The sequence below is a fragment of the Phyllobates terribilis genome, unplaced genomic scaffold (genome assembly GCF_046119375.1).
Source record: "Phyllobates terribilis strain yellow unplaced genomic scaffold, ASM4611937v1 Scaffold_3__8_contigs__length_932513732, whole genome shotgun sequence".
Lineage (NCBI taxonomy): Eukaryota > Metazoa > Chordata > Amphibia > Anura > Dendrobatidae > Phyllobates > Phyllobates terribilis.
The window spans coordinates 649,683,151-649,707,705 of NW_027362763.1; the positions used below are offsets into that span (position 1 = coordinate 649,683,151).

Below are 24,555 nucleotides of genomic sequence, written 5' to 3' on the forward strand. Positions count from 1 at the left end.
GGTTTCTTTCGGTGGGTCGCAGTTTTCGGCTGGCGTAAGCAATTACCCGTTCCTTCCCCTGCTGGATCTGGGACAGTACGGCTCCTAGCCCGATGTTACTGGCGTCGGTGTAGAGGATAAAGAGCTGGCTATAATCAGGGTACGCCAGGATTTCATCCCCCGTGAGGGCCATCTTCAGCTGGCGGAAGGACTCTTCTTCCAGCTTCTCCCATCTGAAGGGTGGCTTCTGGTTCTTGGCCTTCCTGGACTGGCCTATCAGGAGGTCCTGCATAGGAGCTGCCTTTTTGGTGAAACCGGGAATGAACCTTCGGTAGTAGCCTACCAACCCGAGGAACTGCCTCACTTCCTTTACGCTGGAGGGGCTTGGCCATTCCTTAATTGCGGTGATCTTATCAGGGTCGGGAGCCACTCCGTCAGCACTCACCACGTGTCCCAGGTACTGCACCTTTGGCTTCAGGAGGTGACACTTGGAGGGTTTCACCTTTAGGCCGTAACTTGCCAGAGCTTCGAACACTTCCGCCAGGTGTTTCAGGTGGTCCTCGTAGGTCTTGGAATAGACGATGACATCGTCCAGGTATAACAGGACCGTCTCAAAGTTTCGGTGTCCCAGACAGCATTCCATCAATCGCTGGAAGGTTCCTGGTGCGTTTAGAGTCCGAACGGCATGCAGGTAAACTCGCTAAGTCCCATCGGGGTGGTGAATGCGGTCTTCTCCCGGTCCGCCTCTGCTACAGGAACCTGCCAGTACCCGCTAATGAGATCCAAAGTGGAGAAGAAGTTAGCAGATTTTAAAGCGGCCAAAGACTCCTCTATCCTTGGTAAGGGGTACGCATCTTTGTGTGTGATACGGTTAATTTTCCGGTAATCTACACACATTCTCATGGTGTTGTCTTTCTTTTTAACCAAGACTAGTGGAGCTGCCCAGGGGCTACAGCTATCCCTGATTACTCCAGCCTCCTTCATGTCTCTAAGCATCCCCTTGGCGTGTTGGTAGTGTGCAGGGGGTACGGGTCGGTATCTCTCCTTTATGGGAGGATGGTCTCCCGTGGGGATGTGGTGTTCTACCCCCTTTACTCGCCCGAAGTCTAACGGGTGTTTACTAAACACTCTCTCGTACTCTTGAACCACCCGATAGACTCCCTGTTTCTGGTGTGAGGGAGTGGAGTCAGTACCCAGATGTAGTTGCTGACACCAGTCCTCCATTGGTTTCTTAGAGCCGTTACCTTCCTCCGGGTAAGATGGAGGCAAGGGTTCCACAGACTGTATAGAATTTTGGTTGATAGTATATAATTTGGCTAGCGTAGCATACCGGGGCAGGTATACTTCCCTTTTCCCGATATTTATTATACGAACGGGCACCCTCCCATGGCGTACATCAACCACCCCCCGTGCTGTCAAAATGGTGGGCCTACTGTCTGAGTAGACGGGTTCTACCATTGCTTGGTAGTCTCTACCTCTCAGACCAATAGCTGCCCGGCACCAAATCATCATTTCACTTTTCGGGGGCATGGCAATAGGGAAAGGGTCACACATTCTTACGCTACCAATCTCACCACCGGAGAGTTCCACCTGTTGCCGTCGCATCAGTGCCCGGATCTCTTTCTGGAGCACTCGCTGCTGGCCGGAGCTGGCGTTCTTGGCAACCTGCTGTAAAATGAAAATCACCTCTGCAAGACAATTTTCAATCACATTAGTTCCTAGAGTTATCTTTGGGTGACTCTCGCGCTTGTCAATGTCTACAATCAATAGTCCCTGTGCTGCCAGTTCGACTCTACCGATTTTAATGGTCATTTCTTTAAATCCGATCTGTGGCACGGGCTGACCATTACTGGCGATGATACTCAAGTCGTCGTCTGGATAGCGGGTTATATCCGAGTCATTCCAGTACTGCTTGAAGAGCACGTACGGGATGGTGGTGACCTGTGACCCGGTGTCAAGTAGGGCACTCATAGGAATGCCATCCAGTACCACAGGCAAGACTGGACGTCCTCCCACATATTTGTCACGCCAGTTCGATGGGCCTGGTGATCTTTTTCCTGGGGGTTGGCCCTCTACCCCAGGTTGTGCCAGTTTAAAGGACAGTACCTTGCCATATGTCCGGGTTGATTGCAGCGGCGGCAGATGAGTTGTCCGTCCTCGTTATATCGGTCGCTGGGTCTTCCTCTGGCCGGTGGGGTCCTCCTTGGTCGACGCCACGGGATGTCCTCCGGTCCGGATGCCAGCTGGATCTTCCCTGGAGCAGAAACCTGTAAAGACTGCACAGTTCGGGTTAGCGCAGCAACGCTTTTAGCTAGCTCTTGGACCTGATGGTGCAGGTCTGGAGCCGGGTCACTGTTTAAAGCCTGCGCATCAGCTCCCACAGGCCCTGCCGACAAGGGCGCCGCCTCCTGGTGGTAAGTGGTAGTAGGGCGCCTGTGGGTCACAACGCCACCCGGTGCCGGTTCTCGGAGCACCCGGATGGCTCTGTCCTTGAACTGTGCAAAGTCCAGATGAGGATCCTGTAAGGCCATTGCCCGCAACTGGGTTCGGTGGGCATTGCAATATAGTCCCTCTATAAATTGTTAGGTCAACAGCCTGTCCTCGTTTCCCACGCCGTCAGGGTCGGTCTGCTTAATGGCTCTCAGGGCCTCTTGTAGGTTTAAAGCATAGTCTCTTATACTCTCATGTGCTCGCTGTTTGCACCCGTAGAATCTGAGCTTAATCTCGGCTGAGGTGCGGGTATCAAAGGTGTCCCTCAGCCGGGTTAGTATCCCTGCGACAGTCCTCCTCCCAGGTGGCCAGGACTTTACCTCCCTTTGGGCTGCCCCGGTTAGTTGGGCCACCAGGATGCTCACTTTTTGCTCTTCTGTGAGGGGGTACACCTGGAAGAGGCTATCCAGCTTTTCTTTAAAGTCATTCAGGGTATGTGACTCCCCTGAGTACTGGGGTAGCCAGGCTGCTCCCGGGATATAGGGCATGGTGAAAGGCATGACTGCAGCAGCGGTGGCGCTGGCGGGGGTTGAGGCAGTGAAGCTCTCCTCCGTATCCGACATCTTTCTCCCCCCCTAGTGGACCGTGGCCTACCTTGCGATGATCCTCTTCCGTAGGCCGCGGCTCCGCAGTGGATCGTCAGGGTTCAGGACCTTCCGTCGCGCTCCTGTGACGTCGGCGTCTGCTGGGCTCCTTCCAGGACCTTACGCAACGTCCGGACGTGAGGCGGGGCTTCAGTTCTCGCGCGCTTTCGGAGTCCACGCCCCTCTTCTTCCCGCGCGGCGTCTTCAAGATGGCGTCCAACGGCGGGAAAACTCCACGGAAGGCGGGAAGAAGGCAGAAGATGGCGCCGGATGGCGGGAAAACTTCGCGGATGGCGGGAAGAAGGTAGAAGATGGCGCCGGATGGCGGGAAACCTCCACGGATGGCGGGAATCTTCACCACTGGTAAGTTTGAACAGTCTTTTTCAGGCACGCAGTACCCGGTGGTTGCGGGCACGAAATCCTGCCGACTACGCCAAAAAGTTGACGCGCCCCTGGGCCTACTTGGTGTAGCGTTGCGCACGCGGGGACTACCCGGAGCCGGGCCTGTTGGGGTAGTAGTCTCGTGGCGGTGACCCGGTCCGTGCCCAGGGAGTCAAACTGTGTGGCTGAGTATTAGCAGTAGATGTTGGACGACTACGCCACCCGTTGAATGCAGCTATGGAGCTGCCGCTGCAGGGCAGACCGCTGAGGCCGGTGGTACGATTGTGCAGCGTAGATGGTATAACCCCCAACGGGAGGGGTATGGCCTCAGGGCAGCCGACGTGGATGATGGGGGTAGCAGGAACCACTCAGAGACGATGCGGTGTAGTTCAGGGTCTGGTAATCAAGATAGACCCTCCCGGAGTACTGGCTAGCGATCGGGGCCTGGTCAGTCTTTGAGCAGATGGGATCTCCCCTGGCCAGGCGGAGTTGTAGGCCTCCCCAACTAATTGTACTCTTCTGGCTACCTTGCTAGAGGCGGGTAAAAGTAGCCCACGTCCCTGAGTGTACCGTGTGGTGCTCACCCGTATGGCCGGTGACTCGGGGCCTTCTGGTAGCTTCCGCTCCACGACGGCGGTGCTGGTCCCTTGCGTGTGACCGTGCCTTCGGGTTTCTTGGCCAGAGGACCTGAAATCCCCTGCCGGTCGGTTTCTGCTGCTGGGTAAGGATTCGCCCCCGCAGCCTCGGACTCCGGGTCCGGTGATAATTCTTCAATCAGGGCGAGCTCTACAGCTGCCAGCCCCTGATTCCTTTTAGCACGACTTCCCCAGAGATCCTGATCTCTCTTTCCTATAGCTGCTTCTCCTCTTCTCTCTGTACTTTTTCTCTCTAACCCTGCCTCAGCCCCAGCTTTATATAGGGGAAGTTCTTCCCCTCCCAGGACTGGGCAGGAGGTGTGGCATGCATAGGATGTCTGACCAGGAAACCTCCCACCTGCTCTCAGACATAATATTGCTATTACTGTGGAAACCAGACCCCTGGGGTGCCACAGCTGCATCCCACCCTCCACATCTCATACAGCCGCCTCCACCCTCCACATCTCATACAGCCGCCTCCCACCCTCCACACCTCATACAGCTGCCTCCCACCCTCCATATCTCATACAGCCGCCTCCCACCCTCCACATCTCATACAGCCGCCTCCCACCCTCCACATCTCATACAGCCTCCCCCCACCCTCCACACCTCATACAGCTGACTCCCACCCTCCACATCTCATACAGCCTCCCCCCACCCTCCACATCTCATACAGCTGCCTCCCACCCTCCACATCTCATACAGCTGCCTCCCACCCTCCACATCACATACAGCTGCATCCCACCCTCCACATCTCATACAGCCGCCTCCCACCCTCCACACTTCTTACAGCTGCCTCCCACCCTCCACACCTCATACAGCTGCCTCCCACCCTCCACACCTCATACAGCTGCCTCCCACCCTCCACATCTCATACAGCCGCCTCCCACCCTCCACATCTCATACAGCTGCCTCCCACCCTCCACATCTCATACAGCTGCCTCCCACCCTCCACATCACATACAGCTGCATCCCACCCTCCACATCTCATACAGCCGCCTCCCACCCTCCACACCTCATACAGCTGCCTCCCACCCTCCACATCTCATACAGCTGCCTCCCACCCTCCACATCTCATACAGCCTCCCCCCACCCTCCACACCTCATACAGCTGCCTCCCACCCTCCACATCTCATACAGCTGCCTCCCACCCTCCACATCTCATACAGCTGCATCCCACCCTCCACATCTCATACAGCCGCCTCCCACCCTCCACATCTCATACAGCTGCATCCCACCCTCCACATCTCATACAGCCGCCTCCCACCCTCCACACCTCATACAGCTGCCTCCCAGCCTCCACATCTCATACAACTGCCTCCCAACCTTCACATCTCATACAACTGCCTCCCACCCTCCACACCTCATACAGCTGCCTCCCACCCTCCACATCTCATACAGCTGCCTCCCACCCTCCACATCTCATACAGCCTCCCCCCACCCTCCACACCTCATACAGCTGCCTCCCACCCTCCACATCTCATACAGCTGCCTCCCACCCTCCACATCTCATACAGCTGCATCCCACCCTCCACATCTCATACAGCCGCCTCCCACCCTCCACATCTCATACAGCTGCATCCCACCCTCCACATCTCATACAGCCGCCTCCCACCCTCCACACCTCATACAGCTGCCTCCCACCCTCCACATCTCATACAGCTGCATCCCACCCTCCACACCTCATACAGCTGCCTCCCACCCTTCACATCTCATACAGCTGCCTCCCACCCTCCACATCTCATACAGCCGCCTCCCACCCTCCACACCTCATACAGCTGCCTCCCACCCTCCACATCTCATACAGCTGCATCCCACCCTCCACACCTCATACAGCTGCCTCCCACCCTCCACATCTCATACAGCTGCCTCCCACCCTCCACATCTCATACAGCTGCATCCCACCCTCCACATCTCATACAGCTGCCTCCCAGCCTCCACATCTCATACAACTGCCTCCCACCCTTCCATCCTCCTGTTTACTATTCTTTTTTTTTTCATTCGGTCTTGATGTCAAACTCATAAATTGAGCGGTTACCGGATCCTAGTAAAGTTATCTGAATGCTACTATGTTTTAGAAACAGAAAGTCATGTTTCTTAAGCCGAGGGCAGTCATGCTGCTAAGTTATATTTTCAGGTATAAAATTCCTTTAAATTGATCATGGCTGGTTGTATCTGTATGTAATACAGGTGTCGAGATGCAACACACAGAGGTCACAGAAGTATATACAGCAATGACTTTAAACGATTAGCGTTAGTAACGAGGCAAATCAACAGAAGAACTAATATCAATAATCTTGGAATAGTAGGAAAAGTCTTTCACTAATTAACTGTGATGTTCTTTCCACAAAAGTGGTGTGCCCAGTCGTGGAGGTCACCATGTTAGTTCTCTATCCCGATCTAGCCCTGGCGGGAGTCACTGGGTTTTCCCTCTAGGCCTCAGGTCTCTTTCTGATGGAGTCTATCCAGGCCCGTTCAGCCTCCCACGCACCGACCGACCTCCTCCCAACCTGTAATCCTAGTCCCAGCCGACCTTGGTACCGTAGGTTATAGTTGGAAGTGACAACCCTGCCCTTCGTGCTATTCCTCCGCAATCACAGGCGCGTCTCTCGTGTCGTAGTCTTCTCATGGCCCTTCTCGGCTTGTCCGTCAGTGGTAGTCTCTTAGGCTTGGGGCGATCCTGGTCCTGACCAATGTCAGCGGAACTTGGAGTTCTCCTGCAGGGGATCCGGACCTTGACATGAGGTGACCAGCACCAGGGTGGTACAGACTTCCTCCCGAGGCCTGTCATGCTGGACTCAGCGGCGTCTCTACAGCAAATCTGCTCCACTCTCTTCCTTGGCGTCAAATCTGCCTGCGGTTTGATGAGCAGGGTTTTTATATCAATGAAGTCCTTCGTGTGAGTCACCTGATCAGGTCCAGCACACAAAGTCGCTCCCCCTGCAAATCTACCAACCCAATTGGGTTCTGCTTTATTTCTCCTGGCCAGCAGATGGCAGTCTTTCCTCATTAATGGCTGATCCTGCAATTGTTCTTCACGGAATTCACTGCTTCTTATTACATGTAGGCAGATGGGGTCTCCGGTCAGTGATGACCTTCACTGTGTTCATACACTTGTATTGTACGTGCAGGACCTGTGATCCCAGGCCCTCAGTGTAGGACAGGGGAGAACTTGCTGGAAAAAGCGTCATTGGGCCTCCTGAGTGCAGGTATGAACGCTGTGCAAGGATCTGTGCATGGAGAGTAAGAGGCTATGGCTCTAATATGTTAATTCCTGGCAGTGGGTGAAAGTCCTGGACCCTCAAACTTGTGTTTGACTGGAGACGACTGTTTCCCGAGGGCGGTAGTGTCGGCGGCGGCAGAGACCTGTCGAAAGGTTTTGGTTCTGCCACTGGTCATTACTGAAAAGACAGCAATCTTGTGTAACCGCGAAGCATCTGTTCCAGGGCAATAATGGCCAAAAATTTGTACCAAATACTGTAAATACCAAGTATCTACTATGGCATAAATTATAGCCACTGAGGGTCTGTGCCAATGGACTGTAACTATTGATAGTCTGTGCCAGTGCTCAGGTGCGGTACCGAAGGTCCTGAGGCCAAAAACCAACCTTCTGCGGTTAAGTTCCCAGTAGTGATGGGCGAGCACTCAAATGCTCGGGTGCTCGGGTCGAGCAAATTGGAATACTCGGGTGCTCGACCTATGTCTATGGGAAACTCAAGCATTTTTCAGGTGGCTCCCGAGGCGGTCTGCAGAAGGCCTAAAATTGCCCAAATCGATGGGAACAGTGCTCAAATGACATGGGGACAGCATGTGGAAGACCCCTGGAAGCATCTCTGACTCCCAGGTCACTGCTGTCAGCAACGTTGTCAGAGTATTACGCCACTTTTACGGACTCACAATAAAACATACAAAAACGAAACCAAAATGGATTTTCCTGGGAAATATGTTAAGGAACATCCTTTCCAGGGTAATGACTTGTATATAAGGCAAAATAAATAACCAAAAACAAAAATGCTCCTCCACACCTTGGGCTATGTTCAAACGTAGCATTTTTGATGCGTTTTTGCACTTTTGCATTGCTTTCAACCGTGACAAATGCATTCACCAGGAAATGTAATTTTAACATTTTACAACCTTATCTGGCCATGTGGTGTGTGACACGTCATCAGACACATTGTGTTTCATTTATGAAGGAGGGACTCTGAAAGTCACAAAGCCTATTTTTATAGGGCCATCACGCGGCTTTTACTAATCTTCATCTCATCGTGCTCCGCCTGCAATGCATCCTCTTTGATTGTGAGCAGAGAGCGTTTCAGAAGACAGAGAAGCGGGGTGGTGACGCTAATTATGGCGTCATCGCCGCTCACCATCTTGGTGGAGTCCTCAAAGTTTGTCAGGATGGTACATATGTCTGAGGCATCCATGTCCACTCCTGAGGTCTTATGTGTGGAGTCTGAACTGAATACCGACGGCCTTGTTGATGCTGGTACTCAACAACTGCCCTCTTCTGCTCACAAATCCTTCCCAACATCTGCAGTGTAGACTTCCAACACTTGGGAACATCACACATCAGTCTGTGAGCCCGAAGCTGCAAACACTGCTGAAACACGGCAAGGGTGGCGGAAGCTGTAGGTGACTTTCTAAAATGGGCACACAGGCGGAATACTTTAACAAGCAGATCCGGCAGCTCCGGGTAGGATTTGAGAAACCACTGAACCACGAGGTTAAGCACATGGACCAGGCATGGTACGTGTGTTAGCTCGCCTCTCCTCAGAGCCGCCACCAGGTTCCGGCCATTGTCACACACGACCATGCCTGGCTGTAAGTTCCGCCGTGTGAGCCACAGATCTGCCTGCTCTTTCAGAGCTGTCCACAACTCTTCAGCATTGTGCGGTTTGTCACCTAAGCATATTAGCTTCAGCACAGCCTGTTGTCGCTTGGCTGAGGCTGTGTTGCAGTGCTTCCAGCTTGTGACTGATGTGGTCATTTTGGAGATGGAGGCTGAAGAGGAGGTGGAGGCTGAGGAGGATGAGGTGCGGGAGCTGTAGACCGTGGGGGTAACCCTGATTGACCTACGGCCCGCAATCCTTGGCTTTGGGAGGACGTGTTCCGTCCCAAGATCCGACTGGGTCCCGGCTTTCACTATGTAAACCCAGTGTGCCGTCAGCCAGATGTACCGTTCCTGCCCACAAGCACTTGTCCACGTGTCAGTGGTTAGGTGGACTTTCCCGGTAACTGCGTTGTTGAGGGCACGGCTAATTTTTGGGATACGTGCTTGTGTAATGCGGGAACGGCACACCGGGAGAAATAGTGGTGGCTGTGTACCGAGGGACGGCCACCGCCATCAGGTTGCAGAATGCTTCCGTCTCCACGAGCCTAAAAGGCAACATTTCGAGCGCAAGCAGTCACGAAATGTGGGAATTTAGTAGTGTGGCCTGTGGGGCGTTGGCTGCATATTTGCGCTTGCGTTCCAAGGAATGGGGTATTGACAACTGAACGCTGCGCTGGGACAAGGACATGGACGTGCTTCCTGATGCTGCTACTTGAGAGTGTGCAACGACAGGTGCAGGGCAGGAGGCGTCTTCGCATGTACCATGGACAGGGGATTGGCTTGCATGCACAACAGCGGAAGAATCAATGGTGCCACCCGCAGACACTGTTCCTGGACCCTGGGGTTCGGTGCCCAAAGTCGAGTGCTTTGCTGCCATGTGCCTGATCATGCTGGTGGTAGTCAGGCTGGTCGTTTTGCCACCCCTGCTGATGCTGGCCTGGCAGGTGGTGCAAATCGCCTTTTTGGGGTTATTGGTAGAGTCTTTAAAAAACAACCAGACTTGGGAAGACCTGACAGTTGTACTGGCAACTTCCTTCATGTAGGTGTTAAGGGCAACGGTTGCCTGCCTTCTGTCTGCGGCCATCACACTGCTTCTTCCTGCCTGTTGGGGTGCTCTGCCTCCCTCCCCCTGTGTGCTGCTGTCCTCGCTCTGCATGTCCTCCTGCCAGGTTGGGTCAGTTACTAGCTCATCCACCACCTCCTCCTCTTCCACTTCCGCACCCTGGTCCTCCTCCTGACTTTCTGTCAGTTGTGTCTCATCATCGTCCACCTCTTGTGACACTTTCCCACCGTCGCCTTCGTGTGACCGTGGCTGCTCAAATATTTGGGCATTGCTACATGCGATCTCCTCTTGCCCCGCTTCAAGTGGACCGGGCGAGAGGCCCGAATATATAAATGGAAAAGTGAACAGATCTTCACAGTGTCCAAGTGTGGGATCAGTTGTCTCCGGGTACTCGGCATGGTGAGTTCCCCGTCCCTTGCCACGTGCCTTGCCCATTTTAAATGGAAAACAGTATCTTCCACACTCACTACAAATGGCTGAATTTGGAGCAAAGTTATATGTGATCCGTGTGACAGACAAACCACAGTTTTAAATACCTGGCCTGTAGGTAACTATTTTGAACAGCAAACTGGTGTCAATAACTTCACTGACACACTGAAACAAAATTTAAATGGAGGCCAGCAATGGCTGAATTTGGAGCAAACTTATATGTGATCCGTGTGACAGACAAACCACAGTTTTAAATAGCTGGATTTCCAGCGCTGTAATATGGAAAGGACCTGGCTGTATTCTGCAGTGCCAACAAGCAAATGATGCAGAAAAACTGTGTTCTCTGGATTGCTTTTTAAGCAAATAATGATGATTAAGATCTAAAAAAAATTATTCCTGGCCCCTGAGACCTGGGCCTTTGTATAGAAATATCTAACAGCAGCAGCCGACAGAACTGGAATGGAGCCTCTTGTGCTGTATGCACTGCAGTCTGCTATATACCCTGCCTGCCTATATACACTGCCTGCATGATATCTTTGCAGATGGATTAGTCCTCAGAAGGACTGTTTGTTGAGATGGATATGTGTAATGTAGGGTTTTTCTCCCTACACTACCTAATAAACAACCAAATCTCTCCCTAGCTCAGCAGCCGCTCTCCCTACACTGTCTGATCTGGAGTAGACTGTGACGAGCATGGCGGCGCCCGGACTGATATAGACCCGATGACGCTGTGCGGCCAGCCAATCACTGTAATGCCACAACCAACATGGCTACTACATTACAGTGAGTGGCAGGCAATCCCCGCATGTTCATTGGCTCTCTAAAGAGCGCCAAACATGCAGGGAGGGGACCCGAGCTCCCGCCGAGCAACCCCGGAAATACTCGGCGAGCATCTCGAGTAGTGATAAGCTCGGGCGAGTACTTGCGAGTATGCTCGCTCATCACTAGTTCCCAGGATGAGTTTTTGAAGCTGTTGTGCAAAAGACGCATCATAGAAATTCTAGAAAAGTTGACGGGATTTATAGAGATCTCGTGCACACTGCGCTGTTTTTTGCGGAGCGTAAACTGCCCTGCGGTGCGTGTTTGAAATCCCCAACATTTCACTTTCTCTTGCCGGTACAATGAGTTTTATGTGCAGATCTTCCACTTAAATTGCATTAGATGCGGAAAATCTGCAGGTAAGAAACCCATGCAGCCTATAAGACATATTGCAGAGATCCTGAGAAGTGCTCAGGGCGGTGGAGAGGGAGGACGTGTTACTGTCCTCTAACACCTCATAGTAAGATTTACTCCTTTCATTGCTGTAAGGCCACGTTCACACGGTCAGTATTTTACATCAGTATCTGTAACCAGGAGTGGGTGATAAATGCAGGAGTTGTGACGTGTTTTTATTATTATTTTCCTCCAGGTTTTGGCTACAAACACTGATGTAAAATACTGATTAAATACTGAATGTGTGAACGTGGCCTTACAATCACTCTGTAGACGATCTCTGCAGTCCCGGATGCCTCTGTGATCCTGTGGGGAGAAGTCTCAGGTTTCCTACATCTTCTGTTGGTCAGATGATGACTAATTTCCTAAAATCCCGTCCACCTGATGATTGACAGCCCGCGTCACCCCCACATGCTCCATATTCGCCAGCGGACCCTCTGACCTCAGCCTTTCCATGCACGCTGTAATGATTCAGGTCTCCGGATCTGCGGCTTTTACTGACACGACTGTTGCAAGCAGCGGCTGCTGACAATTCCTGCTAAACTGATGCAAGGAGGGAAAGTCATTCCTGCATCATCCGAGCCCCCCCCCCACCACGGACTTTCCCCTTCTTCAATAGCAGCCTTAAAGAAACAGTCTGCATTTCCACATAGGTGACTTCATCATGATACATACTCCGCTTTCCCAGCCCCCTTAACGGCACGTCCATGCAGTCATCTGGAGATGTGTCTGTATTACTAGGTTGATATTGTTCCACCTGTCGAATCTGTCATAAGTTAGAGACATGATGAGCATATACCCTACTGTAACTAAATAAGGAAATAGCAAAAGTGCATTAAAATTAAATTGGGGACTTAGTAAACACTGTTTTTGATCAAAAAAAAAAAGCATAAAAGCCATCCCACCACCGGCAAGGTGACCCTATTCGGGATGGTCCTACACTGTCTAATATTAAAACCTTACCATGTGTCAGATGTGACGTCAGTGTGAATAAGGGCAGGCAAAGGACTGGGCCCCGATGTCACGGGGACACCACGACAGAGAGGGGTCAGAAGACCGCGGTGTCTGATTTCACGAACTCCTGCACTGGTTAGAAGTCCTTCACCATGATAGAATATCATAGAATGTTCTCGTTGGAGGGGACCTCCGGGGTCCTCGTGTCCAACTCCCGGCTCAATGCAGGAGTCACTAAACCATCTCAGATAGATGTCTGTCCGGCCTCTGTTTGAAGACGTCCATTGAAGGAGAACTCACCACCTCTCGTGGCCGCCTGTTCCACTCATTGATCTCCTCACTGTCATACAGTGTCTTCTAATATCTGATCTGTATCTTCTCCCTTTCAGTTTCATCCCATTGCTTCTCGTCTTTCTTTGTGCAGATGAGAATAAGGATGATCCTTCTACAATGTGACAGCCCTGCAGATATCTGTAGACAGCTATTAAGTCTCCTCTCAGTCTTCTCTTTTGCAAGCAGTGGTGTACCGCCAATGGCGGCAGGCCACGCAACTGCTATGGGGTCCAACGGGTGAGGGGGCCCGGTGCGGTCTGGCAGCTGTGTGGTGTGCTTGCCTTTGATTAAATGTCAGCACCGCCGTGTGCCTCCTCGCTCCCCCTCATACTCAGAACTCCCCCTGCTCTGCCTCCGGCCCCACTACCTGCCTGGATTTGCATAAGCGTGCCTCCTGGCTGATGTAGCTTTCCAGCCAGAGAGGAGCTGTATCCAGGGCCCGGAAGCCATTAATTGCAATGTGATGAATGGGGAAGCGCTGCCAGTGAAGACGCAAGACGATGATCCGGGCCCCACATTGTTACGCTCACGCCCGGGCTGAGTGGCGTGTGCGTGTTTAGTGATCCCACTGTGCCATGAACCGGAGAGTGCCCGGAGGGGCGTAACTAAGTATCTGCCCGATCCGACCAAGGTCGCACGACGGCATACGACGCCAGTGCACCAGGGAGGAACCGAGCAGAGGGACCAGGTGCTACTCCAGGACAGACCCCGGACACGGCTGTCGACCCACACCGGGGAATACTGGAACAGGCAGGTTAGGCTGGCACACTGACTGGTGGGTATAGGCAGACACGGCTAGAATGCAGACGGGTGGATGCTGGCAAGCACGACTGGTATGCAGGCAGGGAGGTACTGGCAGGTACGACAGGTTGGAGCACAGAGTGGATAGGACCCAGTTCAGACTGGGACTCAGGAACAGAACCGCAGATAAGGTGGACAAACACAGCAGAGTGAGACCGCCCGGAGCGGTGAGCAAGAGCAGAGCAAGACGAGACCGTCAGTAGCGGTGAGCGAGAGTAGAGCAGGACAAGGCCCCCTGGAGCGGTGAGCAAAGGGTCAGAGCAGAGCGAGACTGCCGGAGCAGTGAGCAAAGGGTCAGAGCAGAGCGAGACTGCCGGAGCAGTGAGCAAAGGGTCAGAGCAGAGCGAGACTGCCGGAGCAGTGAGCAAAGGGTCAGAGCAGAGCGAGACTGCCGGAGCAGTGAGCAAAGGGTCAGAGCAGATCGAGACTGCCGGAGCAGTGAGCAAAGGATCAGAGCAGAGCGAGACTGCCGGAGCAGTGAGCAAAGGGTCAGAGCAGAGCGAGACCAGCCGGAGCAATGAGCAAAGGGGCAGAGCGAGACCCGCCGGAGCAGTGAGCAAAGGGGCAGAGCAGGCTAGAACCGCCGGAGCGGTGAGCAAGGCAGAGCAGGCTAGAACCGCCGGAGCGGTGAGCAAGGCAGAACAGGCTAGAACCGCCGGAGCGGTGAGCAAGGCAGAGCAGGCTAGAACCGCCAGAGCGGTGAGCAAGGCTGAGCAGGCTAGAACCGCGGGACCGGTGAGCAAGGCAGAGCGGGCTAGAACCGCCGGAGCGATGAGCAAGGCAGAGCGGGCTAGAACCGCCGGAGTGGTGAGCAAGGCAGAGCGGGCTAGAACCGCCGGAGCGGTGAGCAAGACAGAGCGGGCTAGAACCGCCGGAGCGGTGAGCAAGGCAGAGCAGGCTAGAACCGCCGGAGCGGTGAGCAAGGCAGAGCAGGCTAGAACCGCCGGAGCAGTGAGCAAGGCAGAGCGGGCTAGAACCGCCGGAGCGGTGAGCAAGGCAGAGCGGGCTAGAACCGCCGGAGCGGTGAGCAAGGCAGAGCAGGCTAGAACCGCCGGAGCGGTGAGCAAGGCAGAGCAGGCTAGAACCGCTGGAGTGGTGAGCAAGGCAGAGCGGGCTAGAACCGCCGGAGCGGTGAGCAAGGCAGAGCAGGCAAGAACCTCCGGAGCGGTGAGCAAGGCAGAGCAGGCTAGAACCGCCGGAGCGGTGAGCAAGGCAGAGCAGGGGGGACAGGGCTCTGTTCACACGGAACAGACAGGAAGGGGAAGGCAGAACCAGATACACACAAGATACTTGCAATGAAGTGGCGAGTGGACTCTAAACTCACAAACGGAAGTACAACGACAACGAGTAGGAGTTAGTTGCAGGTTCAGACTCTGCAGAAAAAGGGAAGGTACGGACATAGAGAAAAACAGGAGACAGGTTAGGAGACAGTTCAGACAGGAATTGTTACTGCAACAAATATAGGAACGAGCCAAGGTAAAGCCAAGTGCTGGTTCAGACAATGCAGGAGGAAGGGAAGGTACGGGCAAAGAGGAAAACAGGAAGCAGGTTAGGAGACAGTTCAGACAGGAACTGTTACTGTAGCGAGATATCGGAGCGAGTCAGAGTATGCGGCTCCCAGAGGGCGGGACGAACAGGCTAAGAGCATGTTCACACGGGCCTGGAAATACAGCCTCCAGGAAAGGCAGAAAGACAGCTGGCAAGAGTGCACAGACAGGACACAGTTCAGACACGGGAACTGATACCGCAAGGCAGGAAACATAGACAGGACCTGGCACATCAGTGACAAGATGCCAACTGATAGAACAAGATGCTCAGGCAAGGATTCCAGGAAAGAGCTGGGTTAAATATCAGGTGACAGACAGCAATAGGCTGAGGACGCACAAGGGGTGTGCCTGCAGCAGCTACAAGAAGCAGGAAGTGATCGGGCGCCGCCCTTAAGCAGAAGAAACAGAGGCAAGCAGACAGCATGGAGGGAAGCCAGAGAGACATTCTGGACTGGAAATCAAGTGCGCGCTCTTGCACAGTGGGAGATGGACCACTATGCAAGGACGCCGCCAGGTATGTTACATGGGGCCATTATACTGTATGGAGGACTATGTGGTGCCCATAATACTGTATGGAGGACTATGTGGTGCTCATAATACTGTATGGAGGACTATGTGGTGCCCATAATTCTGTATGGAGGACTATGTGGTGCCCATAATACTGTATGGAGGACTATGTGGTGCTCATAATACTGTATGGAGGACTATGTGGTGCCCATAATTCTGTATGGAGGACTATGTGGTGCCCATAATACTGTATGGAGGACTATGTGGTTCCCATAATACTGTATGGAGGACCATGCTGTGGCCATAATACTGTATGGAGGACTATGTGGTGCCCATAATACTGTATGGATGACTATGCTGTGGCCATAATATTGTGTAGAGGACTATGCTGTGGCCATAATACTGTATGGAGGACTATGTGGGGCCATTACACTGTATGGAGGACTATGCGGTACCTGCCCATAATACTGTATGGAGGAATATGTGGTGGCCACAAAACTGTATGGAGGACTATAAAGGAGAAAAATAACTTTGTAGGGGCTGCAAAGTTGTGAGATATGCTCTTCTATGAGTCTGCCGAATTTTAAGGTTTTTGGAGGGTTTTTTTGGGGGGTGGGGGGTGCGCATGGAACTTCTGCTATGGGGCCCCATGATTTCTATGTACATCCCTGCCTGCAAGCTAAACATTCCCAAATCCTCTAACCGTTCCTCATAGGACATTGTTTGTAGACCAGTCACCATCCTGGCAGCTCTTCTCTGAACTTGTTGCTTGTAGTTTTGTTTTTGTACGCATCCTCATCCTCTCCTATTCGGTTTCTCCTTCCTTAACTTCCCTATGTCCCACTCTGTTGTTTGGTGTGTGTATTTTGTGTGGTTGGTATTTTCAATTATTACTGTCCATCTTTCCTTGTTTGTCTGGTTAATGTTTTCCTGTACACTTTGCCTTTCCACCTCCCTGGATGGGGGAAGGAGACATATAAGGGTTGATATAGGAGCATAGCAAGGCACGTGAACTTGGCGTCTCCACCTTCAGGAGTAATCCAGGGGACAGTGATAGACTAGGCTCTTGGGCAACCTCTTGTGGAGCTCAGTATCGTTCTACCGGATAGGTTTTCTGGGGATCAAGATAAGTTTGTTGTTTTCAGGGAGGCCTGTAAACTCTATTTTAAATTACGTCCTCATTCCTCAGGTACCAAGGAGCAACAGGTGGGGATCATAATTTCACTCGTCCAGGGTGACCCCCAAGCCTGGACATTTTCTCTACCATCTGACTCTCAGTTGCTTCAGACGGTTGAGGAATTTTTTCTGGCTCTGTGTCATATATACGATGACCCCGACTACGTCTCTCTTGCAGAATCTACACTACGTCAGCTTCAGCAGGGAGACCTGACAGCGGAGGAGTATTGCTCCGAGTGCCGTAGGTCAGGGTTCCCCAACTCCAGTCCTCAAGGTCCACCAACAAGTCATGTTTTCAGGATTTCCTTAGTATTCCATCACCTGCACAGGCAATAATTCCATCACCTGTGCAATACTAAGGAAATCCTGAAAACATGACCTGTTGGTGGGCTTTGAGGACTGGAGTTGGGGATCACTGCCGTAGGTGGTTCACGGATACTAATTGGAATGACCCCGCGCTCCGTAACCAGTTCTGTCAGGGGGTTTCTGTGAGGATAAAGGATGCCTTTGCTCTGTATGAGACAGCGGTTTCTCTGGAGATGGCCATGTCTCTGGCCGCCTTTATCAGAGACATAAAGAAACCCTCCAACTTTCGTGAGGCCTGAGGTCAAGGGAACCTAGGTCTGAGTCAACTGAGGAACTCATGCAGTTGGGGACGACGACTCATTTTACTGGTCCTCCTGTAGTTCGGTGTAAAAGGAGAGTATGTTTTTTCTGTAGTGTGAAGGGTCATTTTGTGGGTACTTGTCCTTCCATACCTAACCTCAAACAGCCACCGGAAAACTAAGGAGCCCGGGTTGCGGGAAGGTTAGCAACCCAGGTGTACATATTTCCTCTGTGGGTAGGTCACAATTTTTTTTTCCAGCTGAGATCCATGTTGTCAAATGTGAGGTGGTTATTTCAGCCTTTCTAGACAGTGGGGCGGGGTTTAATCTGATTGACCCTAGGTTCATCCAGGACCATGGTCTCAAGCCACATAAACTGTCTAGACCAATACCCATCATCATTATAGATTCTGCACCTTTGAGCCAGGGGTATTTTACTCAGGTGGTCCGAGTGATACGTCTGCAGGTAGGGGCCATGCACTCGGAATCAGTCAATTGTTATGTGCTAGAGGGCTTGCCCTCTCCTGTGGTTCTTGGACTACTGTGGCTGACGTTACACAATCCCATGGTGGACTGGCAGACTAAAATGGAGCGAGTATTGACAAGGACACTGCTTGGGCACCCGGTTAGCCAGGGTGGATACCCAGTCTCTGTCGGAATAGCTGTCTGACTTCGAGTATGTGTTTACGGAACAGGGGTGTCAAGAACTTCCTCCACATCATCCTTATGGTTGCGCTGTTAATCTAATTGCTGAGGGCAAGCTGCCTAAGAGCAGGTTATATAATATTTCTGGTCCGGAGAGACAGGCCATGAAGGACTATATCGCCGAAAGTCTGGCAAAGGGCCATATCAAACCTTCCTCAACGTCCATTGCAGCAGGTTTTTTCTTTGTTAAGAAACAAGACAAAGGGATATGCCCCTGCCTAGATTTCCGCGAACTTAATCGGATCACACGGTCTGGGATCCATATCTACTCCCTCTCATTCTGGACCTCTTCAACCAGATCATAGGGGCAAAATAGTTTTCTAAACTGGATCTCAGTGGGGCATATTATCTCATTCACATTCAGGAGTTGTATGAGTGGGAGACAGCCTTTAATACACCTGAGGGACTCTATGAAAACCTTGTGATGCCATTCGGGTTGACTAATGCCCTCGCCGTCTTTCAACACTTTGTTAATGACATTTTCTGTCACCTGGCAGGTAGATTTATTCACCTGACCTCGAGTCACATCAGGCAGGTCTTACAGATACTCAGAGACAATAATTTATTTGTCAAAACAGAGAAATGTATGTTCTCGGTTCAGTAGATCCCTTTTCCTGGGTTATTTCTTATCGTCCACCGGTTTTCGCATGGATCCGGCGAAAGTCCAGGTGGTACTGGATTGGGATCTTCCTAAGGACTTAAAAGCTTTACAAAGGTTGTTAGGTTTCACCAATTACTACGGTAAGTTCATCAAAAACTTTTCAGAAGTGGCCAAATCTCTGACGAATATTGTCACGCTGGGTATGGGGGAAACCCAGCATATAACGACAGGAAAAGGGAAGGGTGTCCTACAAGTAGGCAAAGCGGGAGTGGATAGCCCTAAACAGCTCAAACGACAAACCCTGACTCCCCTATGGACCCTATATAGGTTTTGCACCTATCGCCGAGCAGTAAACCTTGCCCTAGCTGACCCTAAAGCTAGGCGCTAGGTGAGGAGGGGTGAGCACTAGTCAGTCCCACTGCAAATGAAAGTACACACAAGGGAAACAAACAAGGGGATACACTTAGCTTTAAGATGACACCGGAGAGAACATGACAACAATCTACAAAGGAACTCCAAGAAATTCTAGCTGGCTGCTAGAATTCCAGGCCTGAATAGAAGAAGAACACTCTATCACCAGCAACTCTCTGGAGAAACTGAGTGTATTTAAGGATACAGCAAGGGTGTGGTAATTAGCAGCAGAAGGTGAGGATCACTGCTGAGTCCTAAAGATATAATCCCCAAGCAAGGTGAGGATCGCCGCTGGGTCCTAGAGAGAGAGGGATCATGAAAGGATTAGGAAGATGTTTGTAAGGCCAAATGCAGTGACCTTCTACAGCCGGACCCCTTATGACTGACACACCCATGACAGATATGACCAGGAAAGGGACAGATCTTTCCAAATGGTCCAGTCCGGCCCAGGAGGCATTTGATACCTTAAAAAAATTTTTGCTTCCATGCTGATTCTTATACAGCCTGATGTCACTCAGCCATTCATTGTAGAGGTTGTCGCGTCTGAAGTGGGTCTTGGGGCTGTATTGTTGCAGGGTGCATCTCTAAGTAAATGGTGTCCATGTGCATACTTTTCAAAGAAACTGTCGTCCGCTGAAAAAAACGGTTATAGGAAGTTTTGCCCCCAGCAATTTGCCCCCAGGTATATTTCGCCCCCGCACATTTCACCCCTATCATTTCGCCCCAGGAAGATTCGCCCCCGCACATATCGCCCCCGCACGTTTCGCCCCCGGATGTTTCGAACTGAGGGTGATTTGTGCGGAGGTGAGATGTGCGAGGGCAAAACGTCCTGGGGGCCAAATGCTGGGGACGAAATGTACCCAGGGGCGAATTGCTGGGGCCGAACTTCTGGGGGCGAAACATCCAATTCCCGAAAAAAAACTATGACATTGGTAACAGGGAACTCTTGGCAATAAAGTGCGCTTTTGAAGAGTGGCGACATTTTTTGGAGGGGGCAGTTCATCCGGTTATGGTAATCACCAATCATAAAAATCTGTTATATTTAGAATCTGCTAAGCGTCTGACACCTAGACAGGCAAGGTGGTTATTGTTCTTGACCAGATTGAACTTTTTTGTGACATATAAGCCGGGGAGAGGTTGTAGAGGCTCAGGGGGACGTCCTGGCTTCCTGTCCTTTAGGTAAACTCTTCATGCTTGTGAATCTCCATCTTAGAGTACTAAGAAAACATTATGATTTGGTCTTGGCTTGACATCCTGGTAGTAAAGCCACCACAGATCTTCTTACCTGGCGTTTTTGGTGGTCCGCGACGCATCAAGATGTTGGGGAGTACGTAGCCGCCTGCAGTGTATGTGCGCGTTCTGAGACCTCTCATACTCGTCAGTCTGGGTCTCTCCAATCATTGGCGATTCCCAGTAGACCTTGGACTCACTTGCCAGTAGATTTCATCACTGATCTACCTGTGTCGGCAGGTGATACTGTAATATTGGTGGTGGTGGAAAGGTTCAGCAAGATGTCTCATTTCATTGAGCTACACGCATTACCTAACGCCAAGACCTTGGTGCAAATTTTTTGTAAAGAAATCATGAAATTACATGGGATTCCTACCATTCCTATTGTTTCTGACCGGGGTTGCAATTTATTTCCAAATTTTGGAAAGCATTTTGCGCTCATTTGGGAATCCATCTGTCATTTTCTTCAGCATTTCATCCTCAACCTAATGGGGAAACTGAACGTGTTAACCAGAATCTTGAGACTTATCTTAGGTGTTTTGTGTCTGAGATTCAGGAATATTGGGTTACTACTTACCTCTAGCTGAATTTGTGGTGAATAATCGTTATCATTAGTCTACCGGTAAGTCCCCGTTCTTTGGGGCATACGGGTTTCATCCTCAGTTCAGCTCGATTAATAGGAATAGTTCTTCAGGAATACCTGAAGAGGAACAGTTTTCATCATCTATTACATCTGTGTTGCAAGGGGTTCTTGATAGCTTGAGGAAGATGGGGTCCAAATATAAGCATGTGGCTGATCGGAGACATTTGGTGGGTCTGGACCTGTGTGTTGGTGATTTGGTGTGGTTATCCTCGAGGAGCAGTGTTACTGAGAACCCTATGTTATTTAAATGCACTTTTGCTTTTTACTTATTTAGTTACAGTTGGGTATATGATCATCTAGTTTCTTGTAGGTTTTGTCTGTTTAATGGCCAATCTGAACATGCATTTATGTGTTGCATATATACCATCTTAAATCCCAGCTCAATTTTGTGTTTTTTTGTGTAAGTTAGAGACATATGTTGACAGGGTGATCAATGAGTGGAACAGGCGGTCACGAGAGGTGGTGAGTTCTCCTTCAATGGACGTCTTCAGAGGCTGGACAGATATCTGTCTGAGATGGTTTAGTGACTCCTGCATTGAGCAGGAGGTTGGACCAGATGACCAAGGAGGTCCCCTCCAACGCTAACATTCTATGATTCTATATCTGGACATCGGATCTCCATCTACCATGTGCCCTTTATAATTCAGGGGTTTCTTATGTGACAAAGTCTTTGGGCCCTCACATGCTCCAGGGCCTGGGTGTGAATACGACCTTTGCGACTTCCCTGACATAAGTATATCCTGAGGAGCAGCCATCCAGCCATGTGAGTGTAGAGGGGAGCACCCAGTGCCATTACCATCACGCTATGTGCCAAAATTCTATTCTCTTCGCCCAATGTCCCATCTACTATTAAGGACTGAGACAGGAGTGTGTGCATCGCTGGAGGATTTTCTGAACTCACTGTTATATCATCCATGGGACCGGAACCGAAGTCAAGCAAGACAGGAGATCTTGGATCTGGGTTAACAGACTCACTTTTACTGTGCAATTCTTCCATACACGGCTGCAGTATACAGATCAAGACAAGTTCTTTAGTTAGTGAAGTACCCTTGGTTATGTGCCTTTCCAGTGTTGTCTCTCGTCCTGTCCTGAGACCCAACATCATGCACTTCTTCTGCGACCCAGCTGAGAATTTCCCTTCTAGGGATATGGAGGCCTCGCCTTGAGCACCTCTAACAGGCTGTGAGCCTAGGACTGTGCCGGCGTCCAGATTCAGTCTCAAATGTGTCCTAATTCTGCTCTGGCAACTTGCATGATTAAAACACTTCTTCACTGCTGTAACTGCTAATGGAGTCTGTTTTCCTGTCTGCTCAGTCTTCCTCCACACTCTGTCTCTCTCTCACTCATTATGGAACAGAACTTACACAGGTCCTGTGCACTCGGGTCGTGAACCCAGAACTGGGGTGGCCTGACACAGGCCTCCCCTAACGGCAGCCTCACTGCCTAAATCACTCTCTGACTACTACTCCTAATTCCTACTGTCTGCAACCTGGAATTGATTTTCTATAAAACAGTTCTAAACCCCTCCCAGTTGTTGATGTAATCCCTGACTTCACTATCTAGTATCTAAGCAGTGTAGTGTAACTGAATTCCTATCTATTGTATGGTTCCCCCTCTAGGGCAGACCTCCCGCATCCCAGGGACGGCCTTAGGCAAAGCCTATAGGAGAACCGGCATACAATAATCGGCCATAGGGATTTTACACAGCAAATGCTTTTATCAAAATAAATAACATTATATAAATACATAACAATTACCAGATAAATAAACTACCCCTTCTTGCCTCAGCGTCTTCTTCACCCACCAACCTCCTACATGAGTAATGAGCCCGTCTACAGGAGGTCGTCCGGTGATGTGGAGCAGTGGACCGCCTGCGCCTTCTCTTCTCCTGATGTCAGGACCCGACACATCGTCCTTCCGGTATCTCCTGGGATTAGATACCAGATGCTGCCGGATACCTCCAGACTATATTTAGATGAGGACAATGAGGATAATGATTCACCTTTATGAAGAGTGAGGACACCACCAGGGTGACAACATGGAAATGTTTCCTCATTGCAGGAGCTCGACTGTGCCGGACGTGACCCCCCACCATGTACACGTTCTCATGTAGACATTGATGAGTCGGATGACTCGGAGGGTGATAACATGGAGATATTTCTTCATTGCAGGAGTTCAGCTGTGCCGGACGTGACCCTCCACCATGTACACATTCTCATGTAAACATTGATGAGTCGGAGGATGACAACATGGAGATATTTCCTCATTGCAGGAGCTTGGCTGTGCCATAGCCCCTCACCATGTACACGTTCTCATGTAGACATCGATGAGTAGGATGATGGCAGAGGATCCTTCAGCCTTGCAGTAGACTCACTCAGCTTACCTTGTTCCGTCTCCCCTGTCCTCCCACTCTCCAGCATTCATCCAAGTGTAGCATTTACACTGGCCGATAATGCATCAGGTTCTAATGCTGACGTCCCATCGTTCTCGATAATTGTCAATTTCTTTCTTGGAGATTCTTGAGACAGCACAGATTTCTTTAAATGTTCAGGGTACCCCTTCTTGTCTACATGCAATATACAGACATGCGGAAGCTATGGCGTCATTACTTCTACCCTTCAGGCTTTTCTGTTCATAAACTTGTTTAAATAAATTATTAGTCCGATCGATAATATTACGGGGGAGGTTTATTCTGTCTGCCATATTTGTGATTTCCTTAAACGCGTTCATCATGGCGCGGTCTGAACTTCTCATGGTCCTACGGTTCTGGTATTTGGAATTTCCGAACTCATCAAAACTTGCTGCACCCGTTCCCTTTCCGATCATCGTACTCAGGTCTCCACCATTTAGAAGAGGATTTTTGGTATCTCCAACTCGAGAGGGATCTTTGGAGGCTTTGTCGTTGCTGAAGGTTCTCCATTCAGAGCCAATGTCATTAACCCAATCACCTACAAGTCCACATTCAGAGCAGATCATGTCCCCTGCTCTATAATCTTCAACCAAAATGGGTTCAGGATGATTTGGACAAGTCACTCTCGGTTCCACACGACTCGTTGACGCCATTATGAAGGGGTCCGCTCTACCCGATAATTGTGTAGTGTGAATGTGTTCAGGGACTGAACGGTGTGTCCAATAATGCTCGTACATCGGGCATGGAATCGATTAAGTGAGTAAAAAAAATTCTGGTTCTACCTTTGCAAATTGTGAAATGTAAATGGTGATTGTTCACTCATTCAATGACTAGACCGAAAGTGGAAATTCACGTGGTGGCCGGTCCGGCTTCCAGTGATTGGTCACGTTCCGAGAGAATGAATCGTTCTGGATCATCTTTGTACAAGATTGGCAGAAATGTTTGTACAATACTTTATGGATTCCTTGATTTGGAATATAAATAGTATCACTTATGGGATGTGAACATCATACACACCTACATATTCA

The 24,555-nt window shown here is 50.8% G+C and overlaps 1 pseudogene; it reads right to left on the bottom strand.

Annotated features, from left to right (window-relative positions):
* Positions 1-23,574: 23,574 nt before the first annotated feature.
* Positions 23,575-24,203, bottom strand: LOC141258590 (transcription initiation factor IIB-like; annotated as a pseudogene).
* Positions 24,204-24,555: the final 352 nt, after the last annotated feature.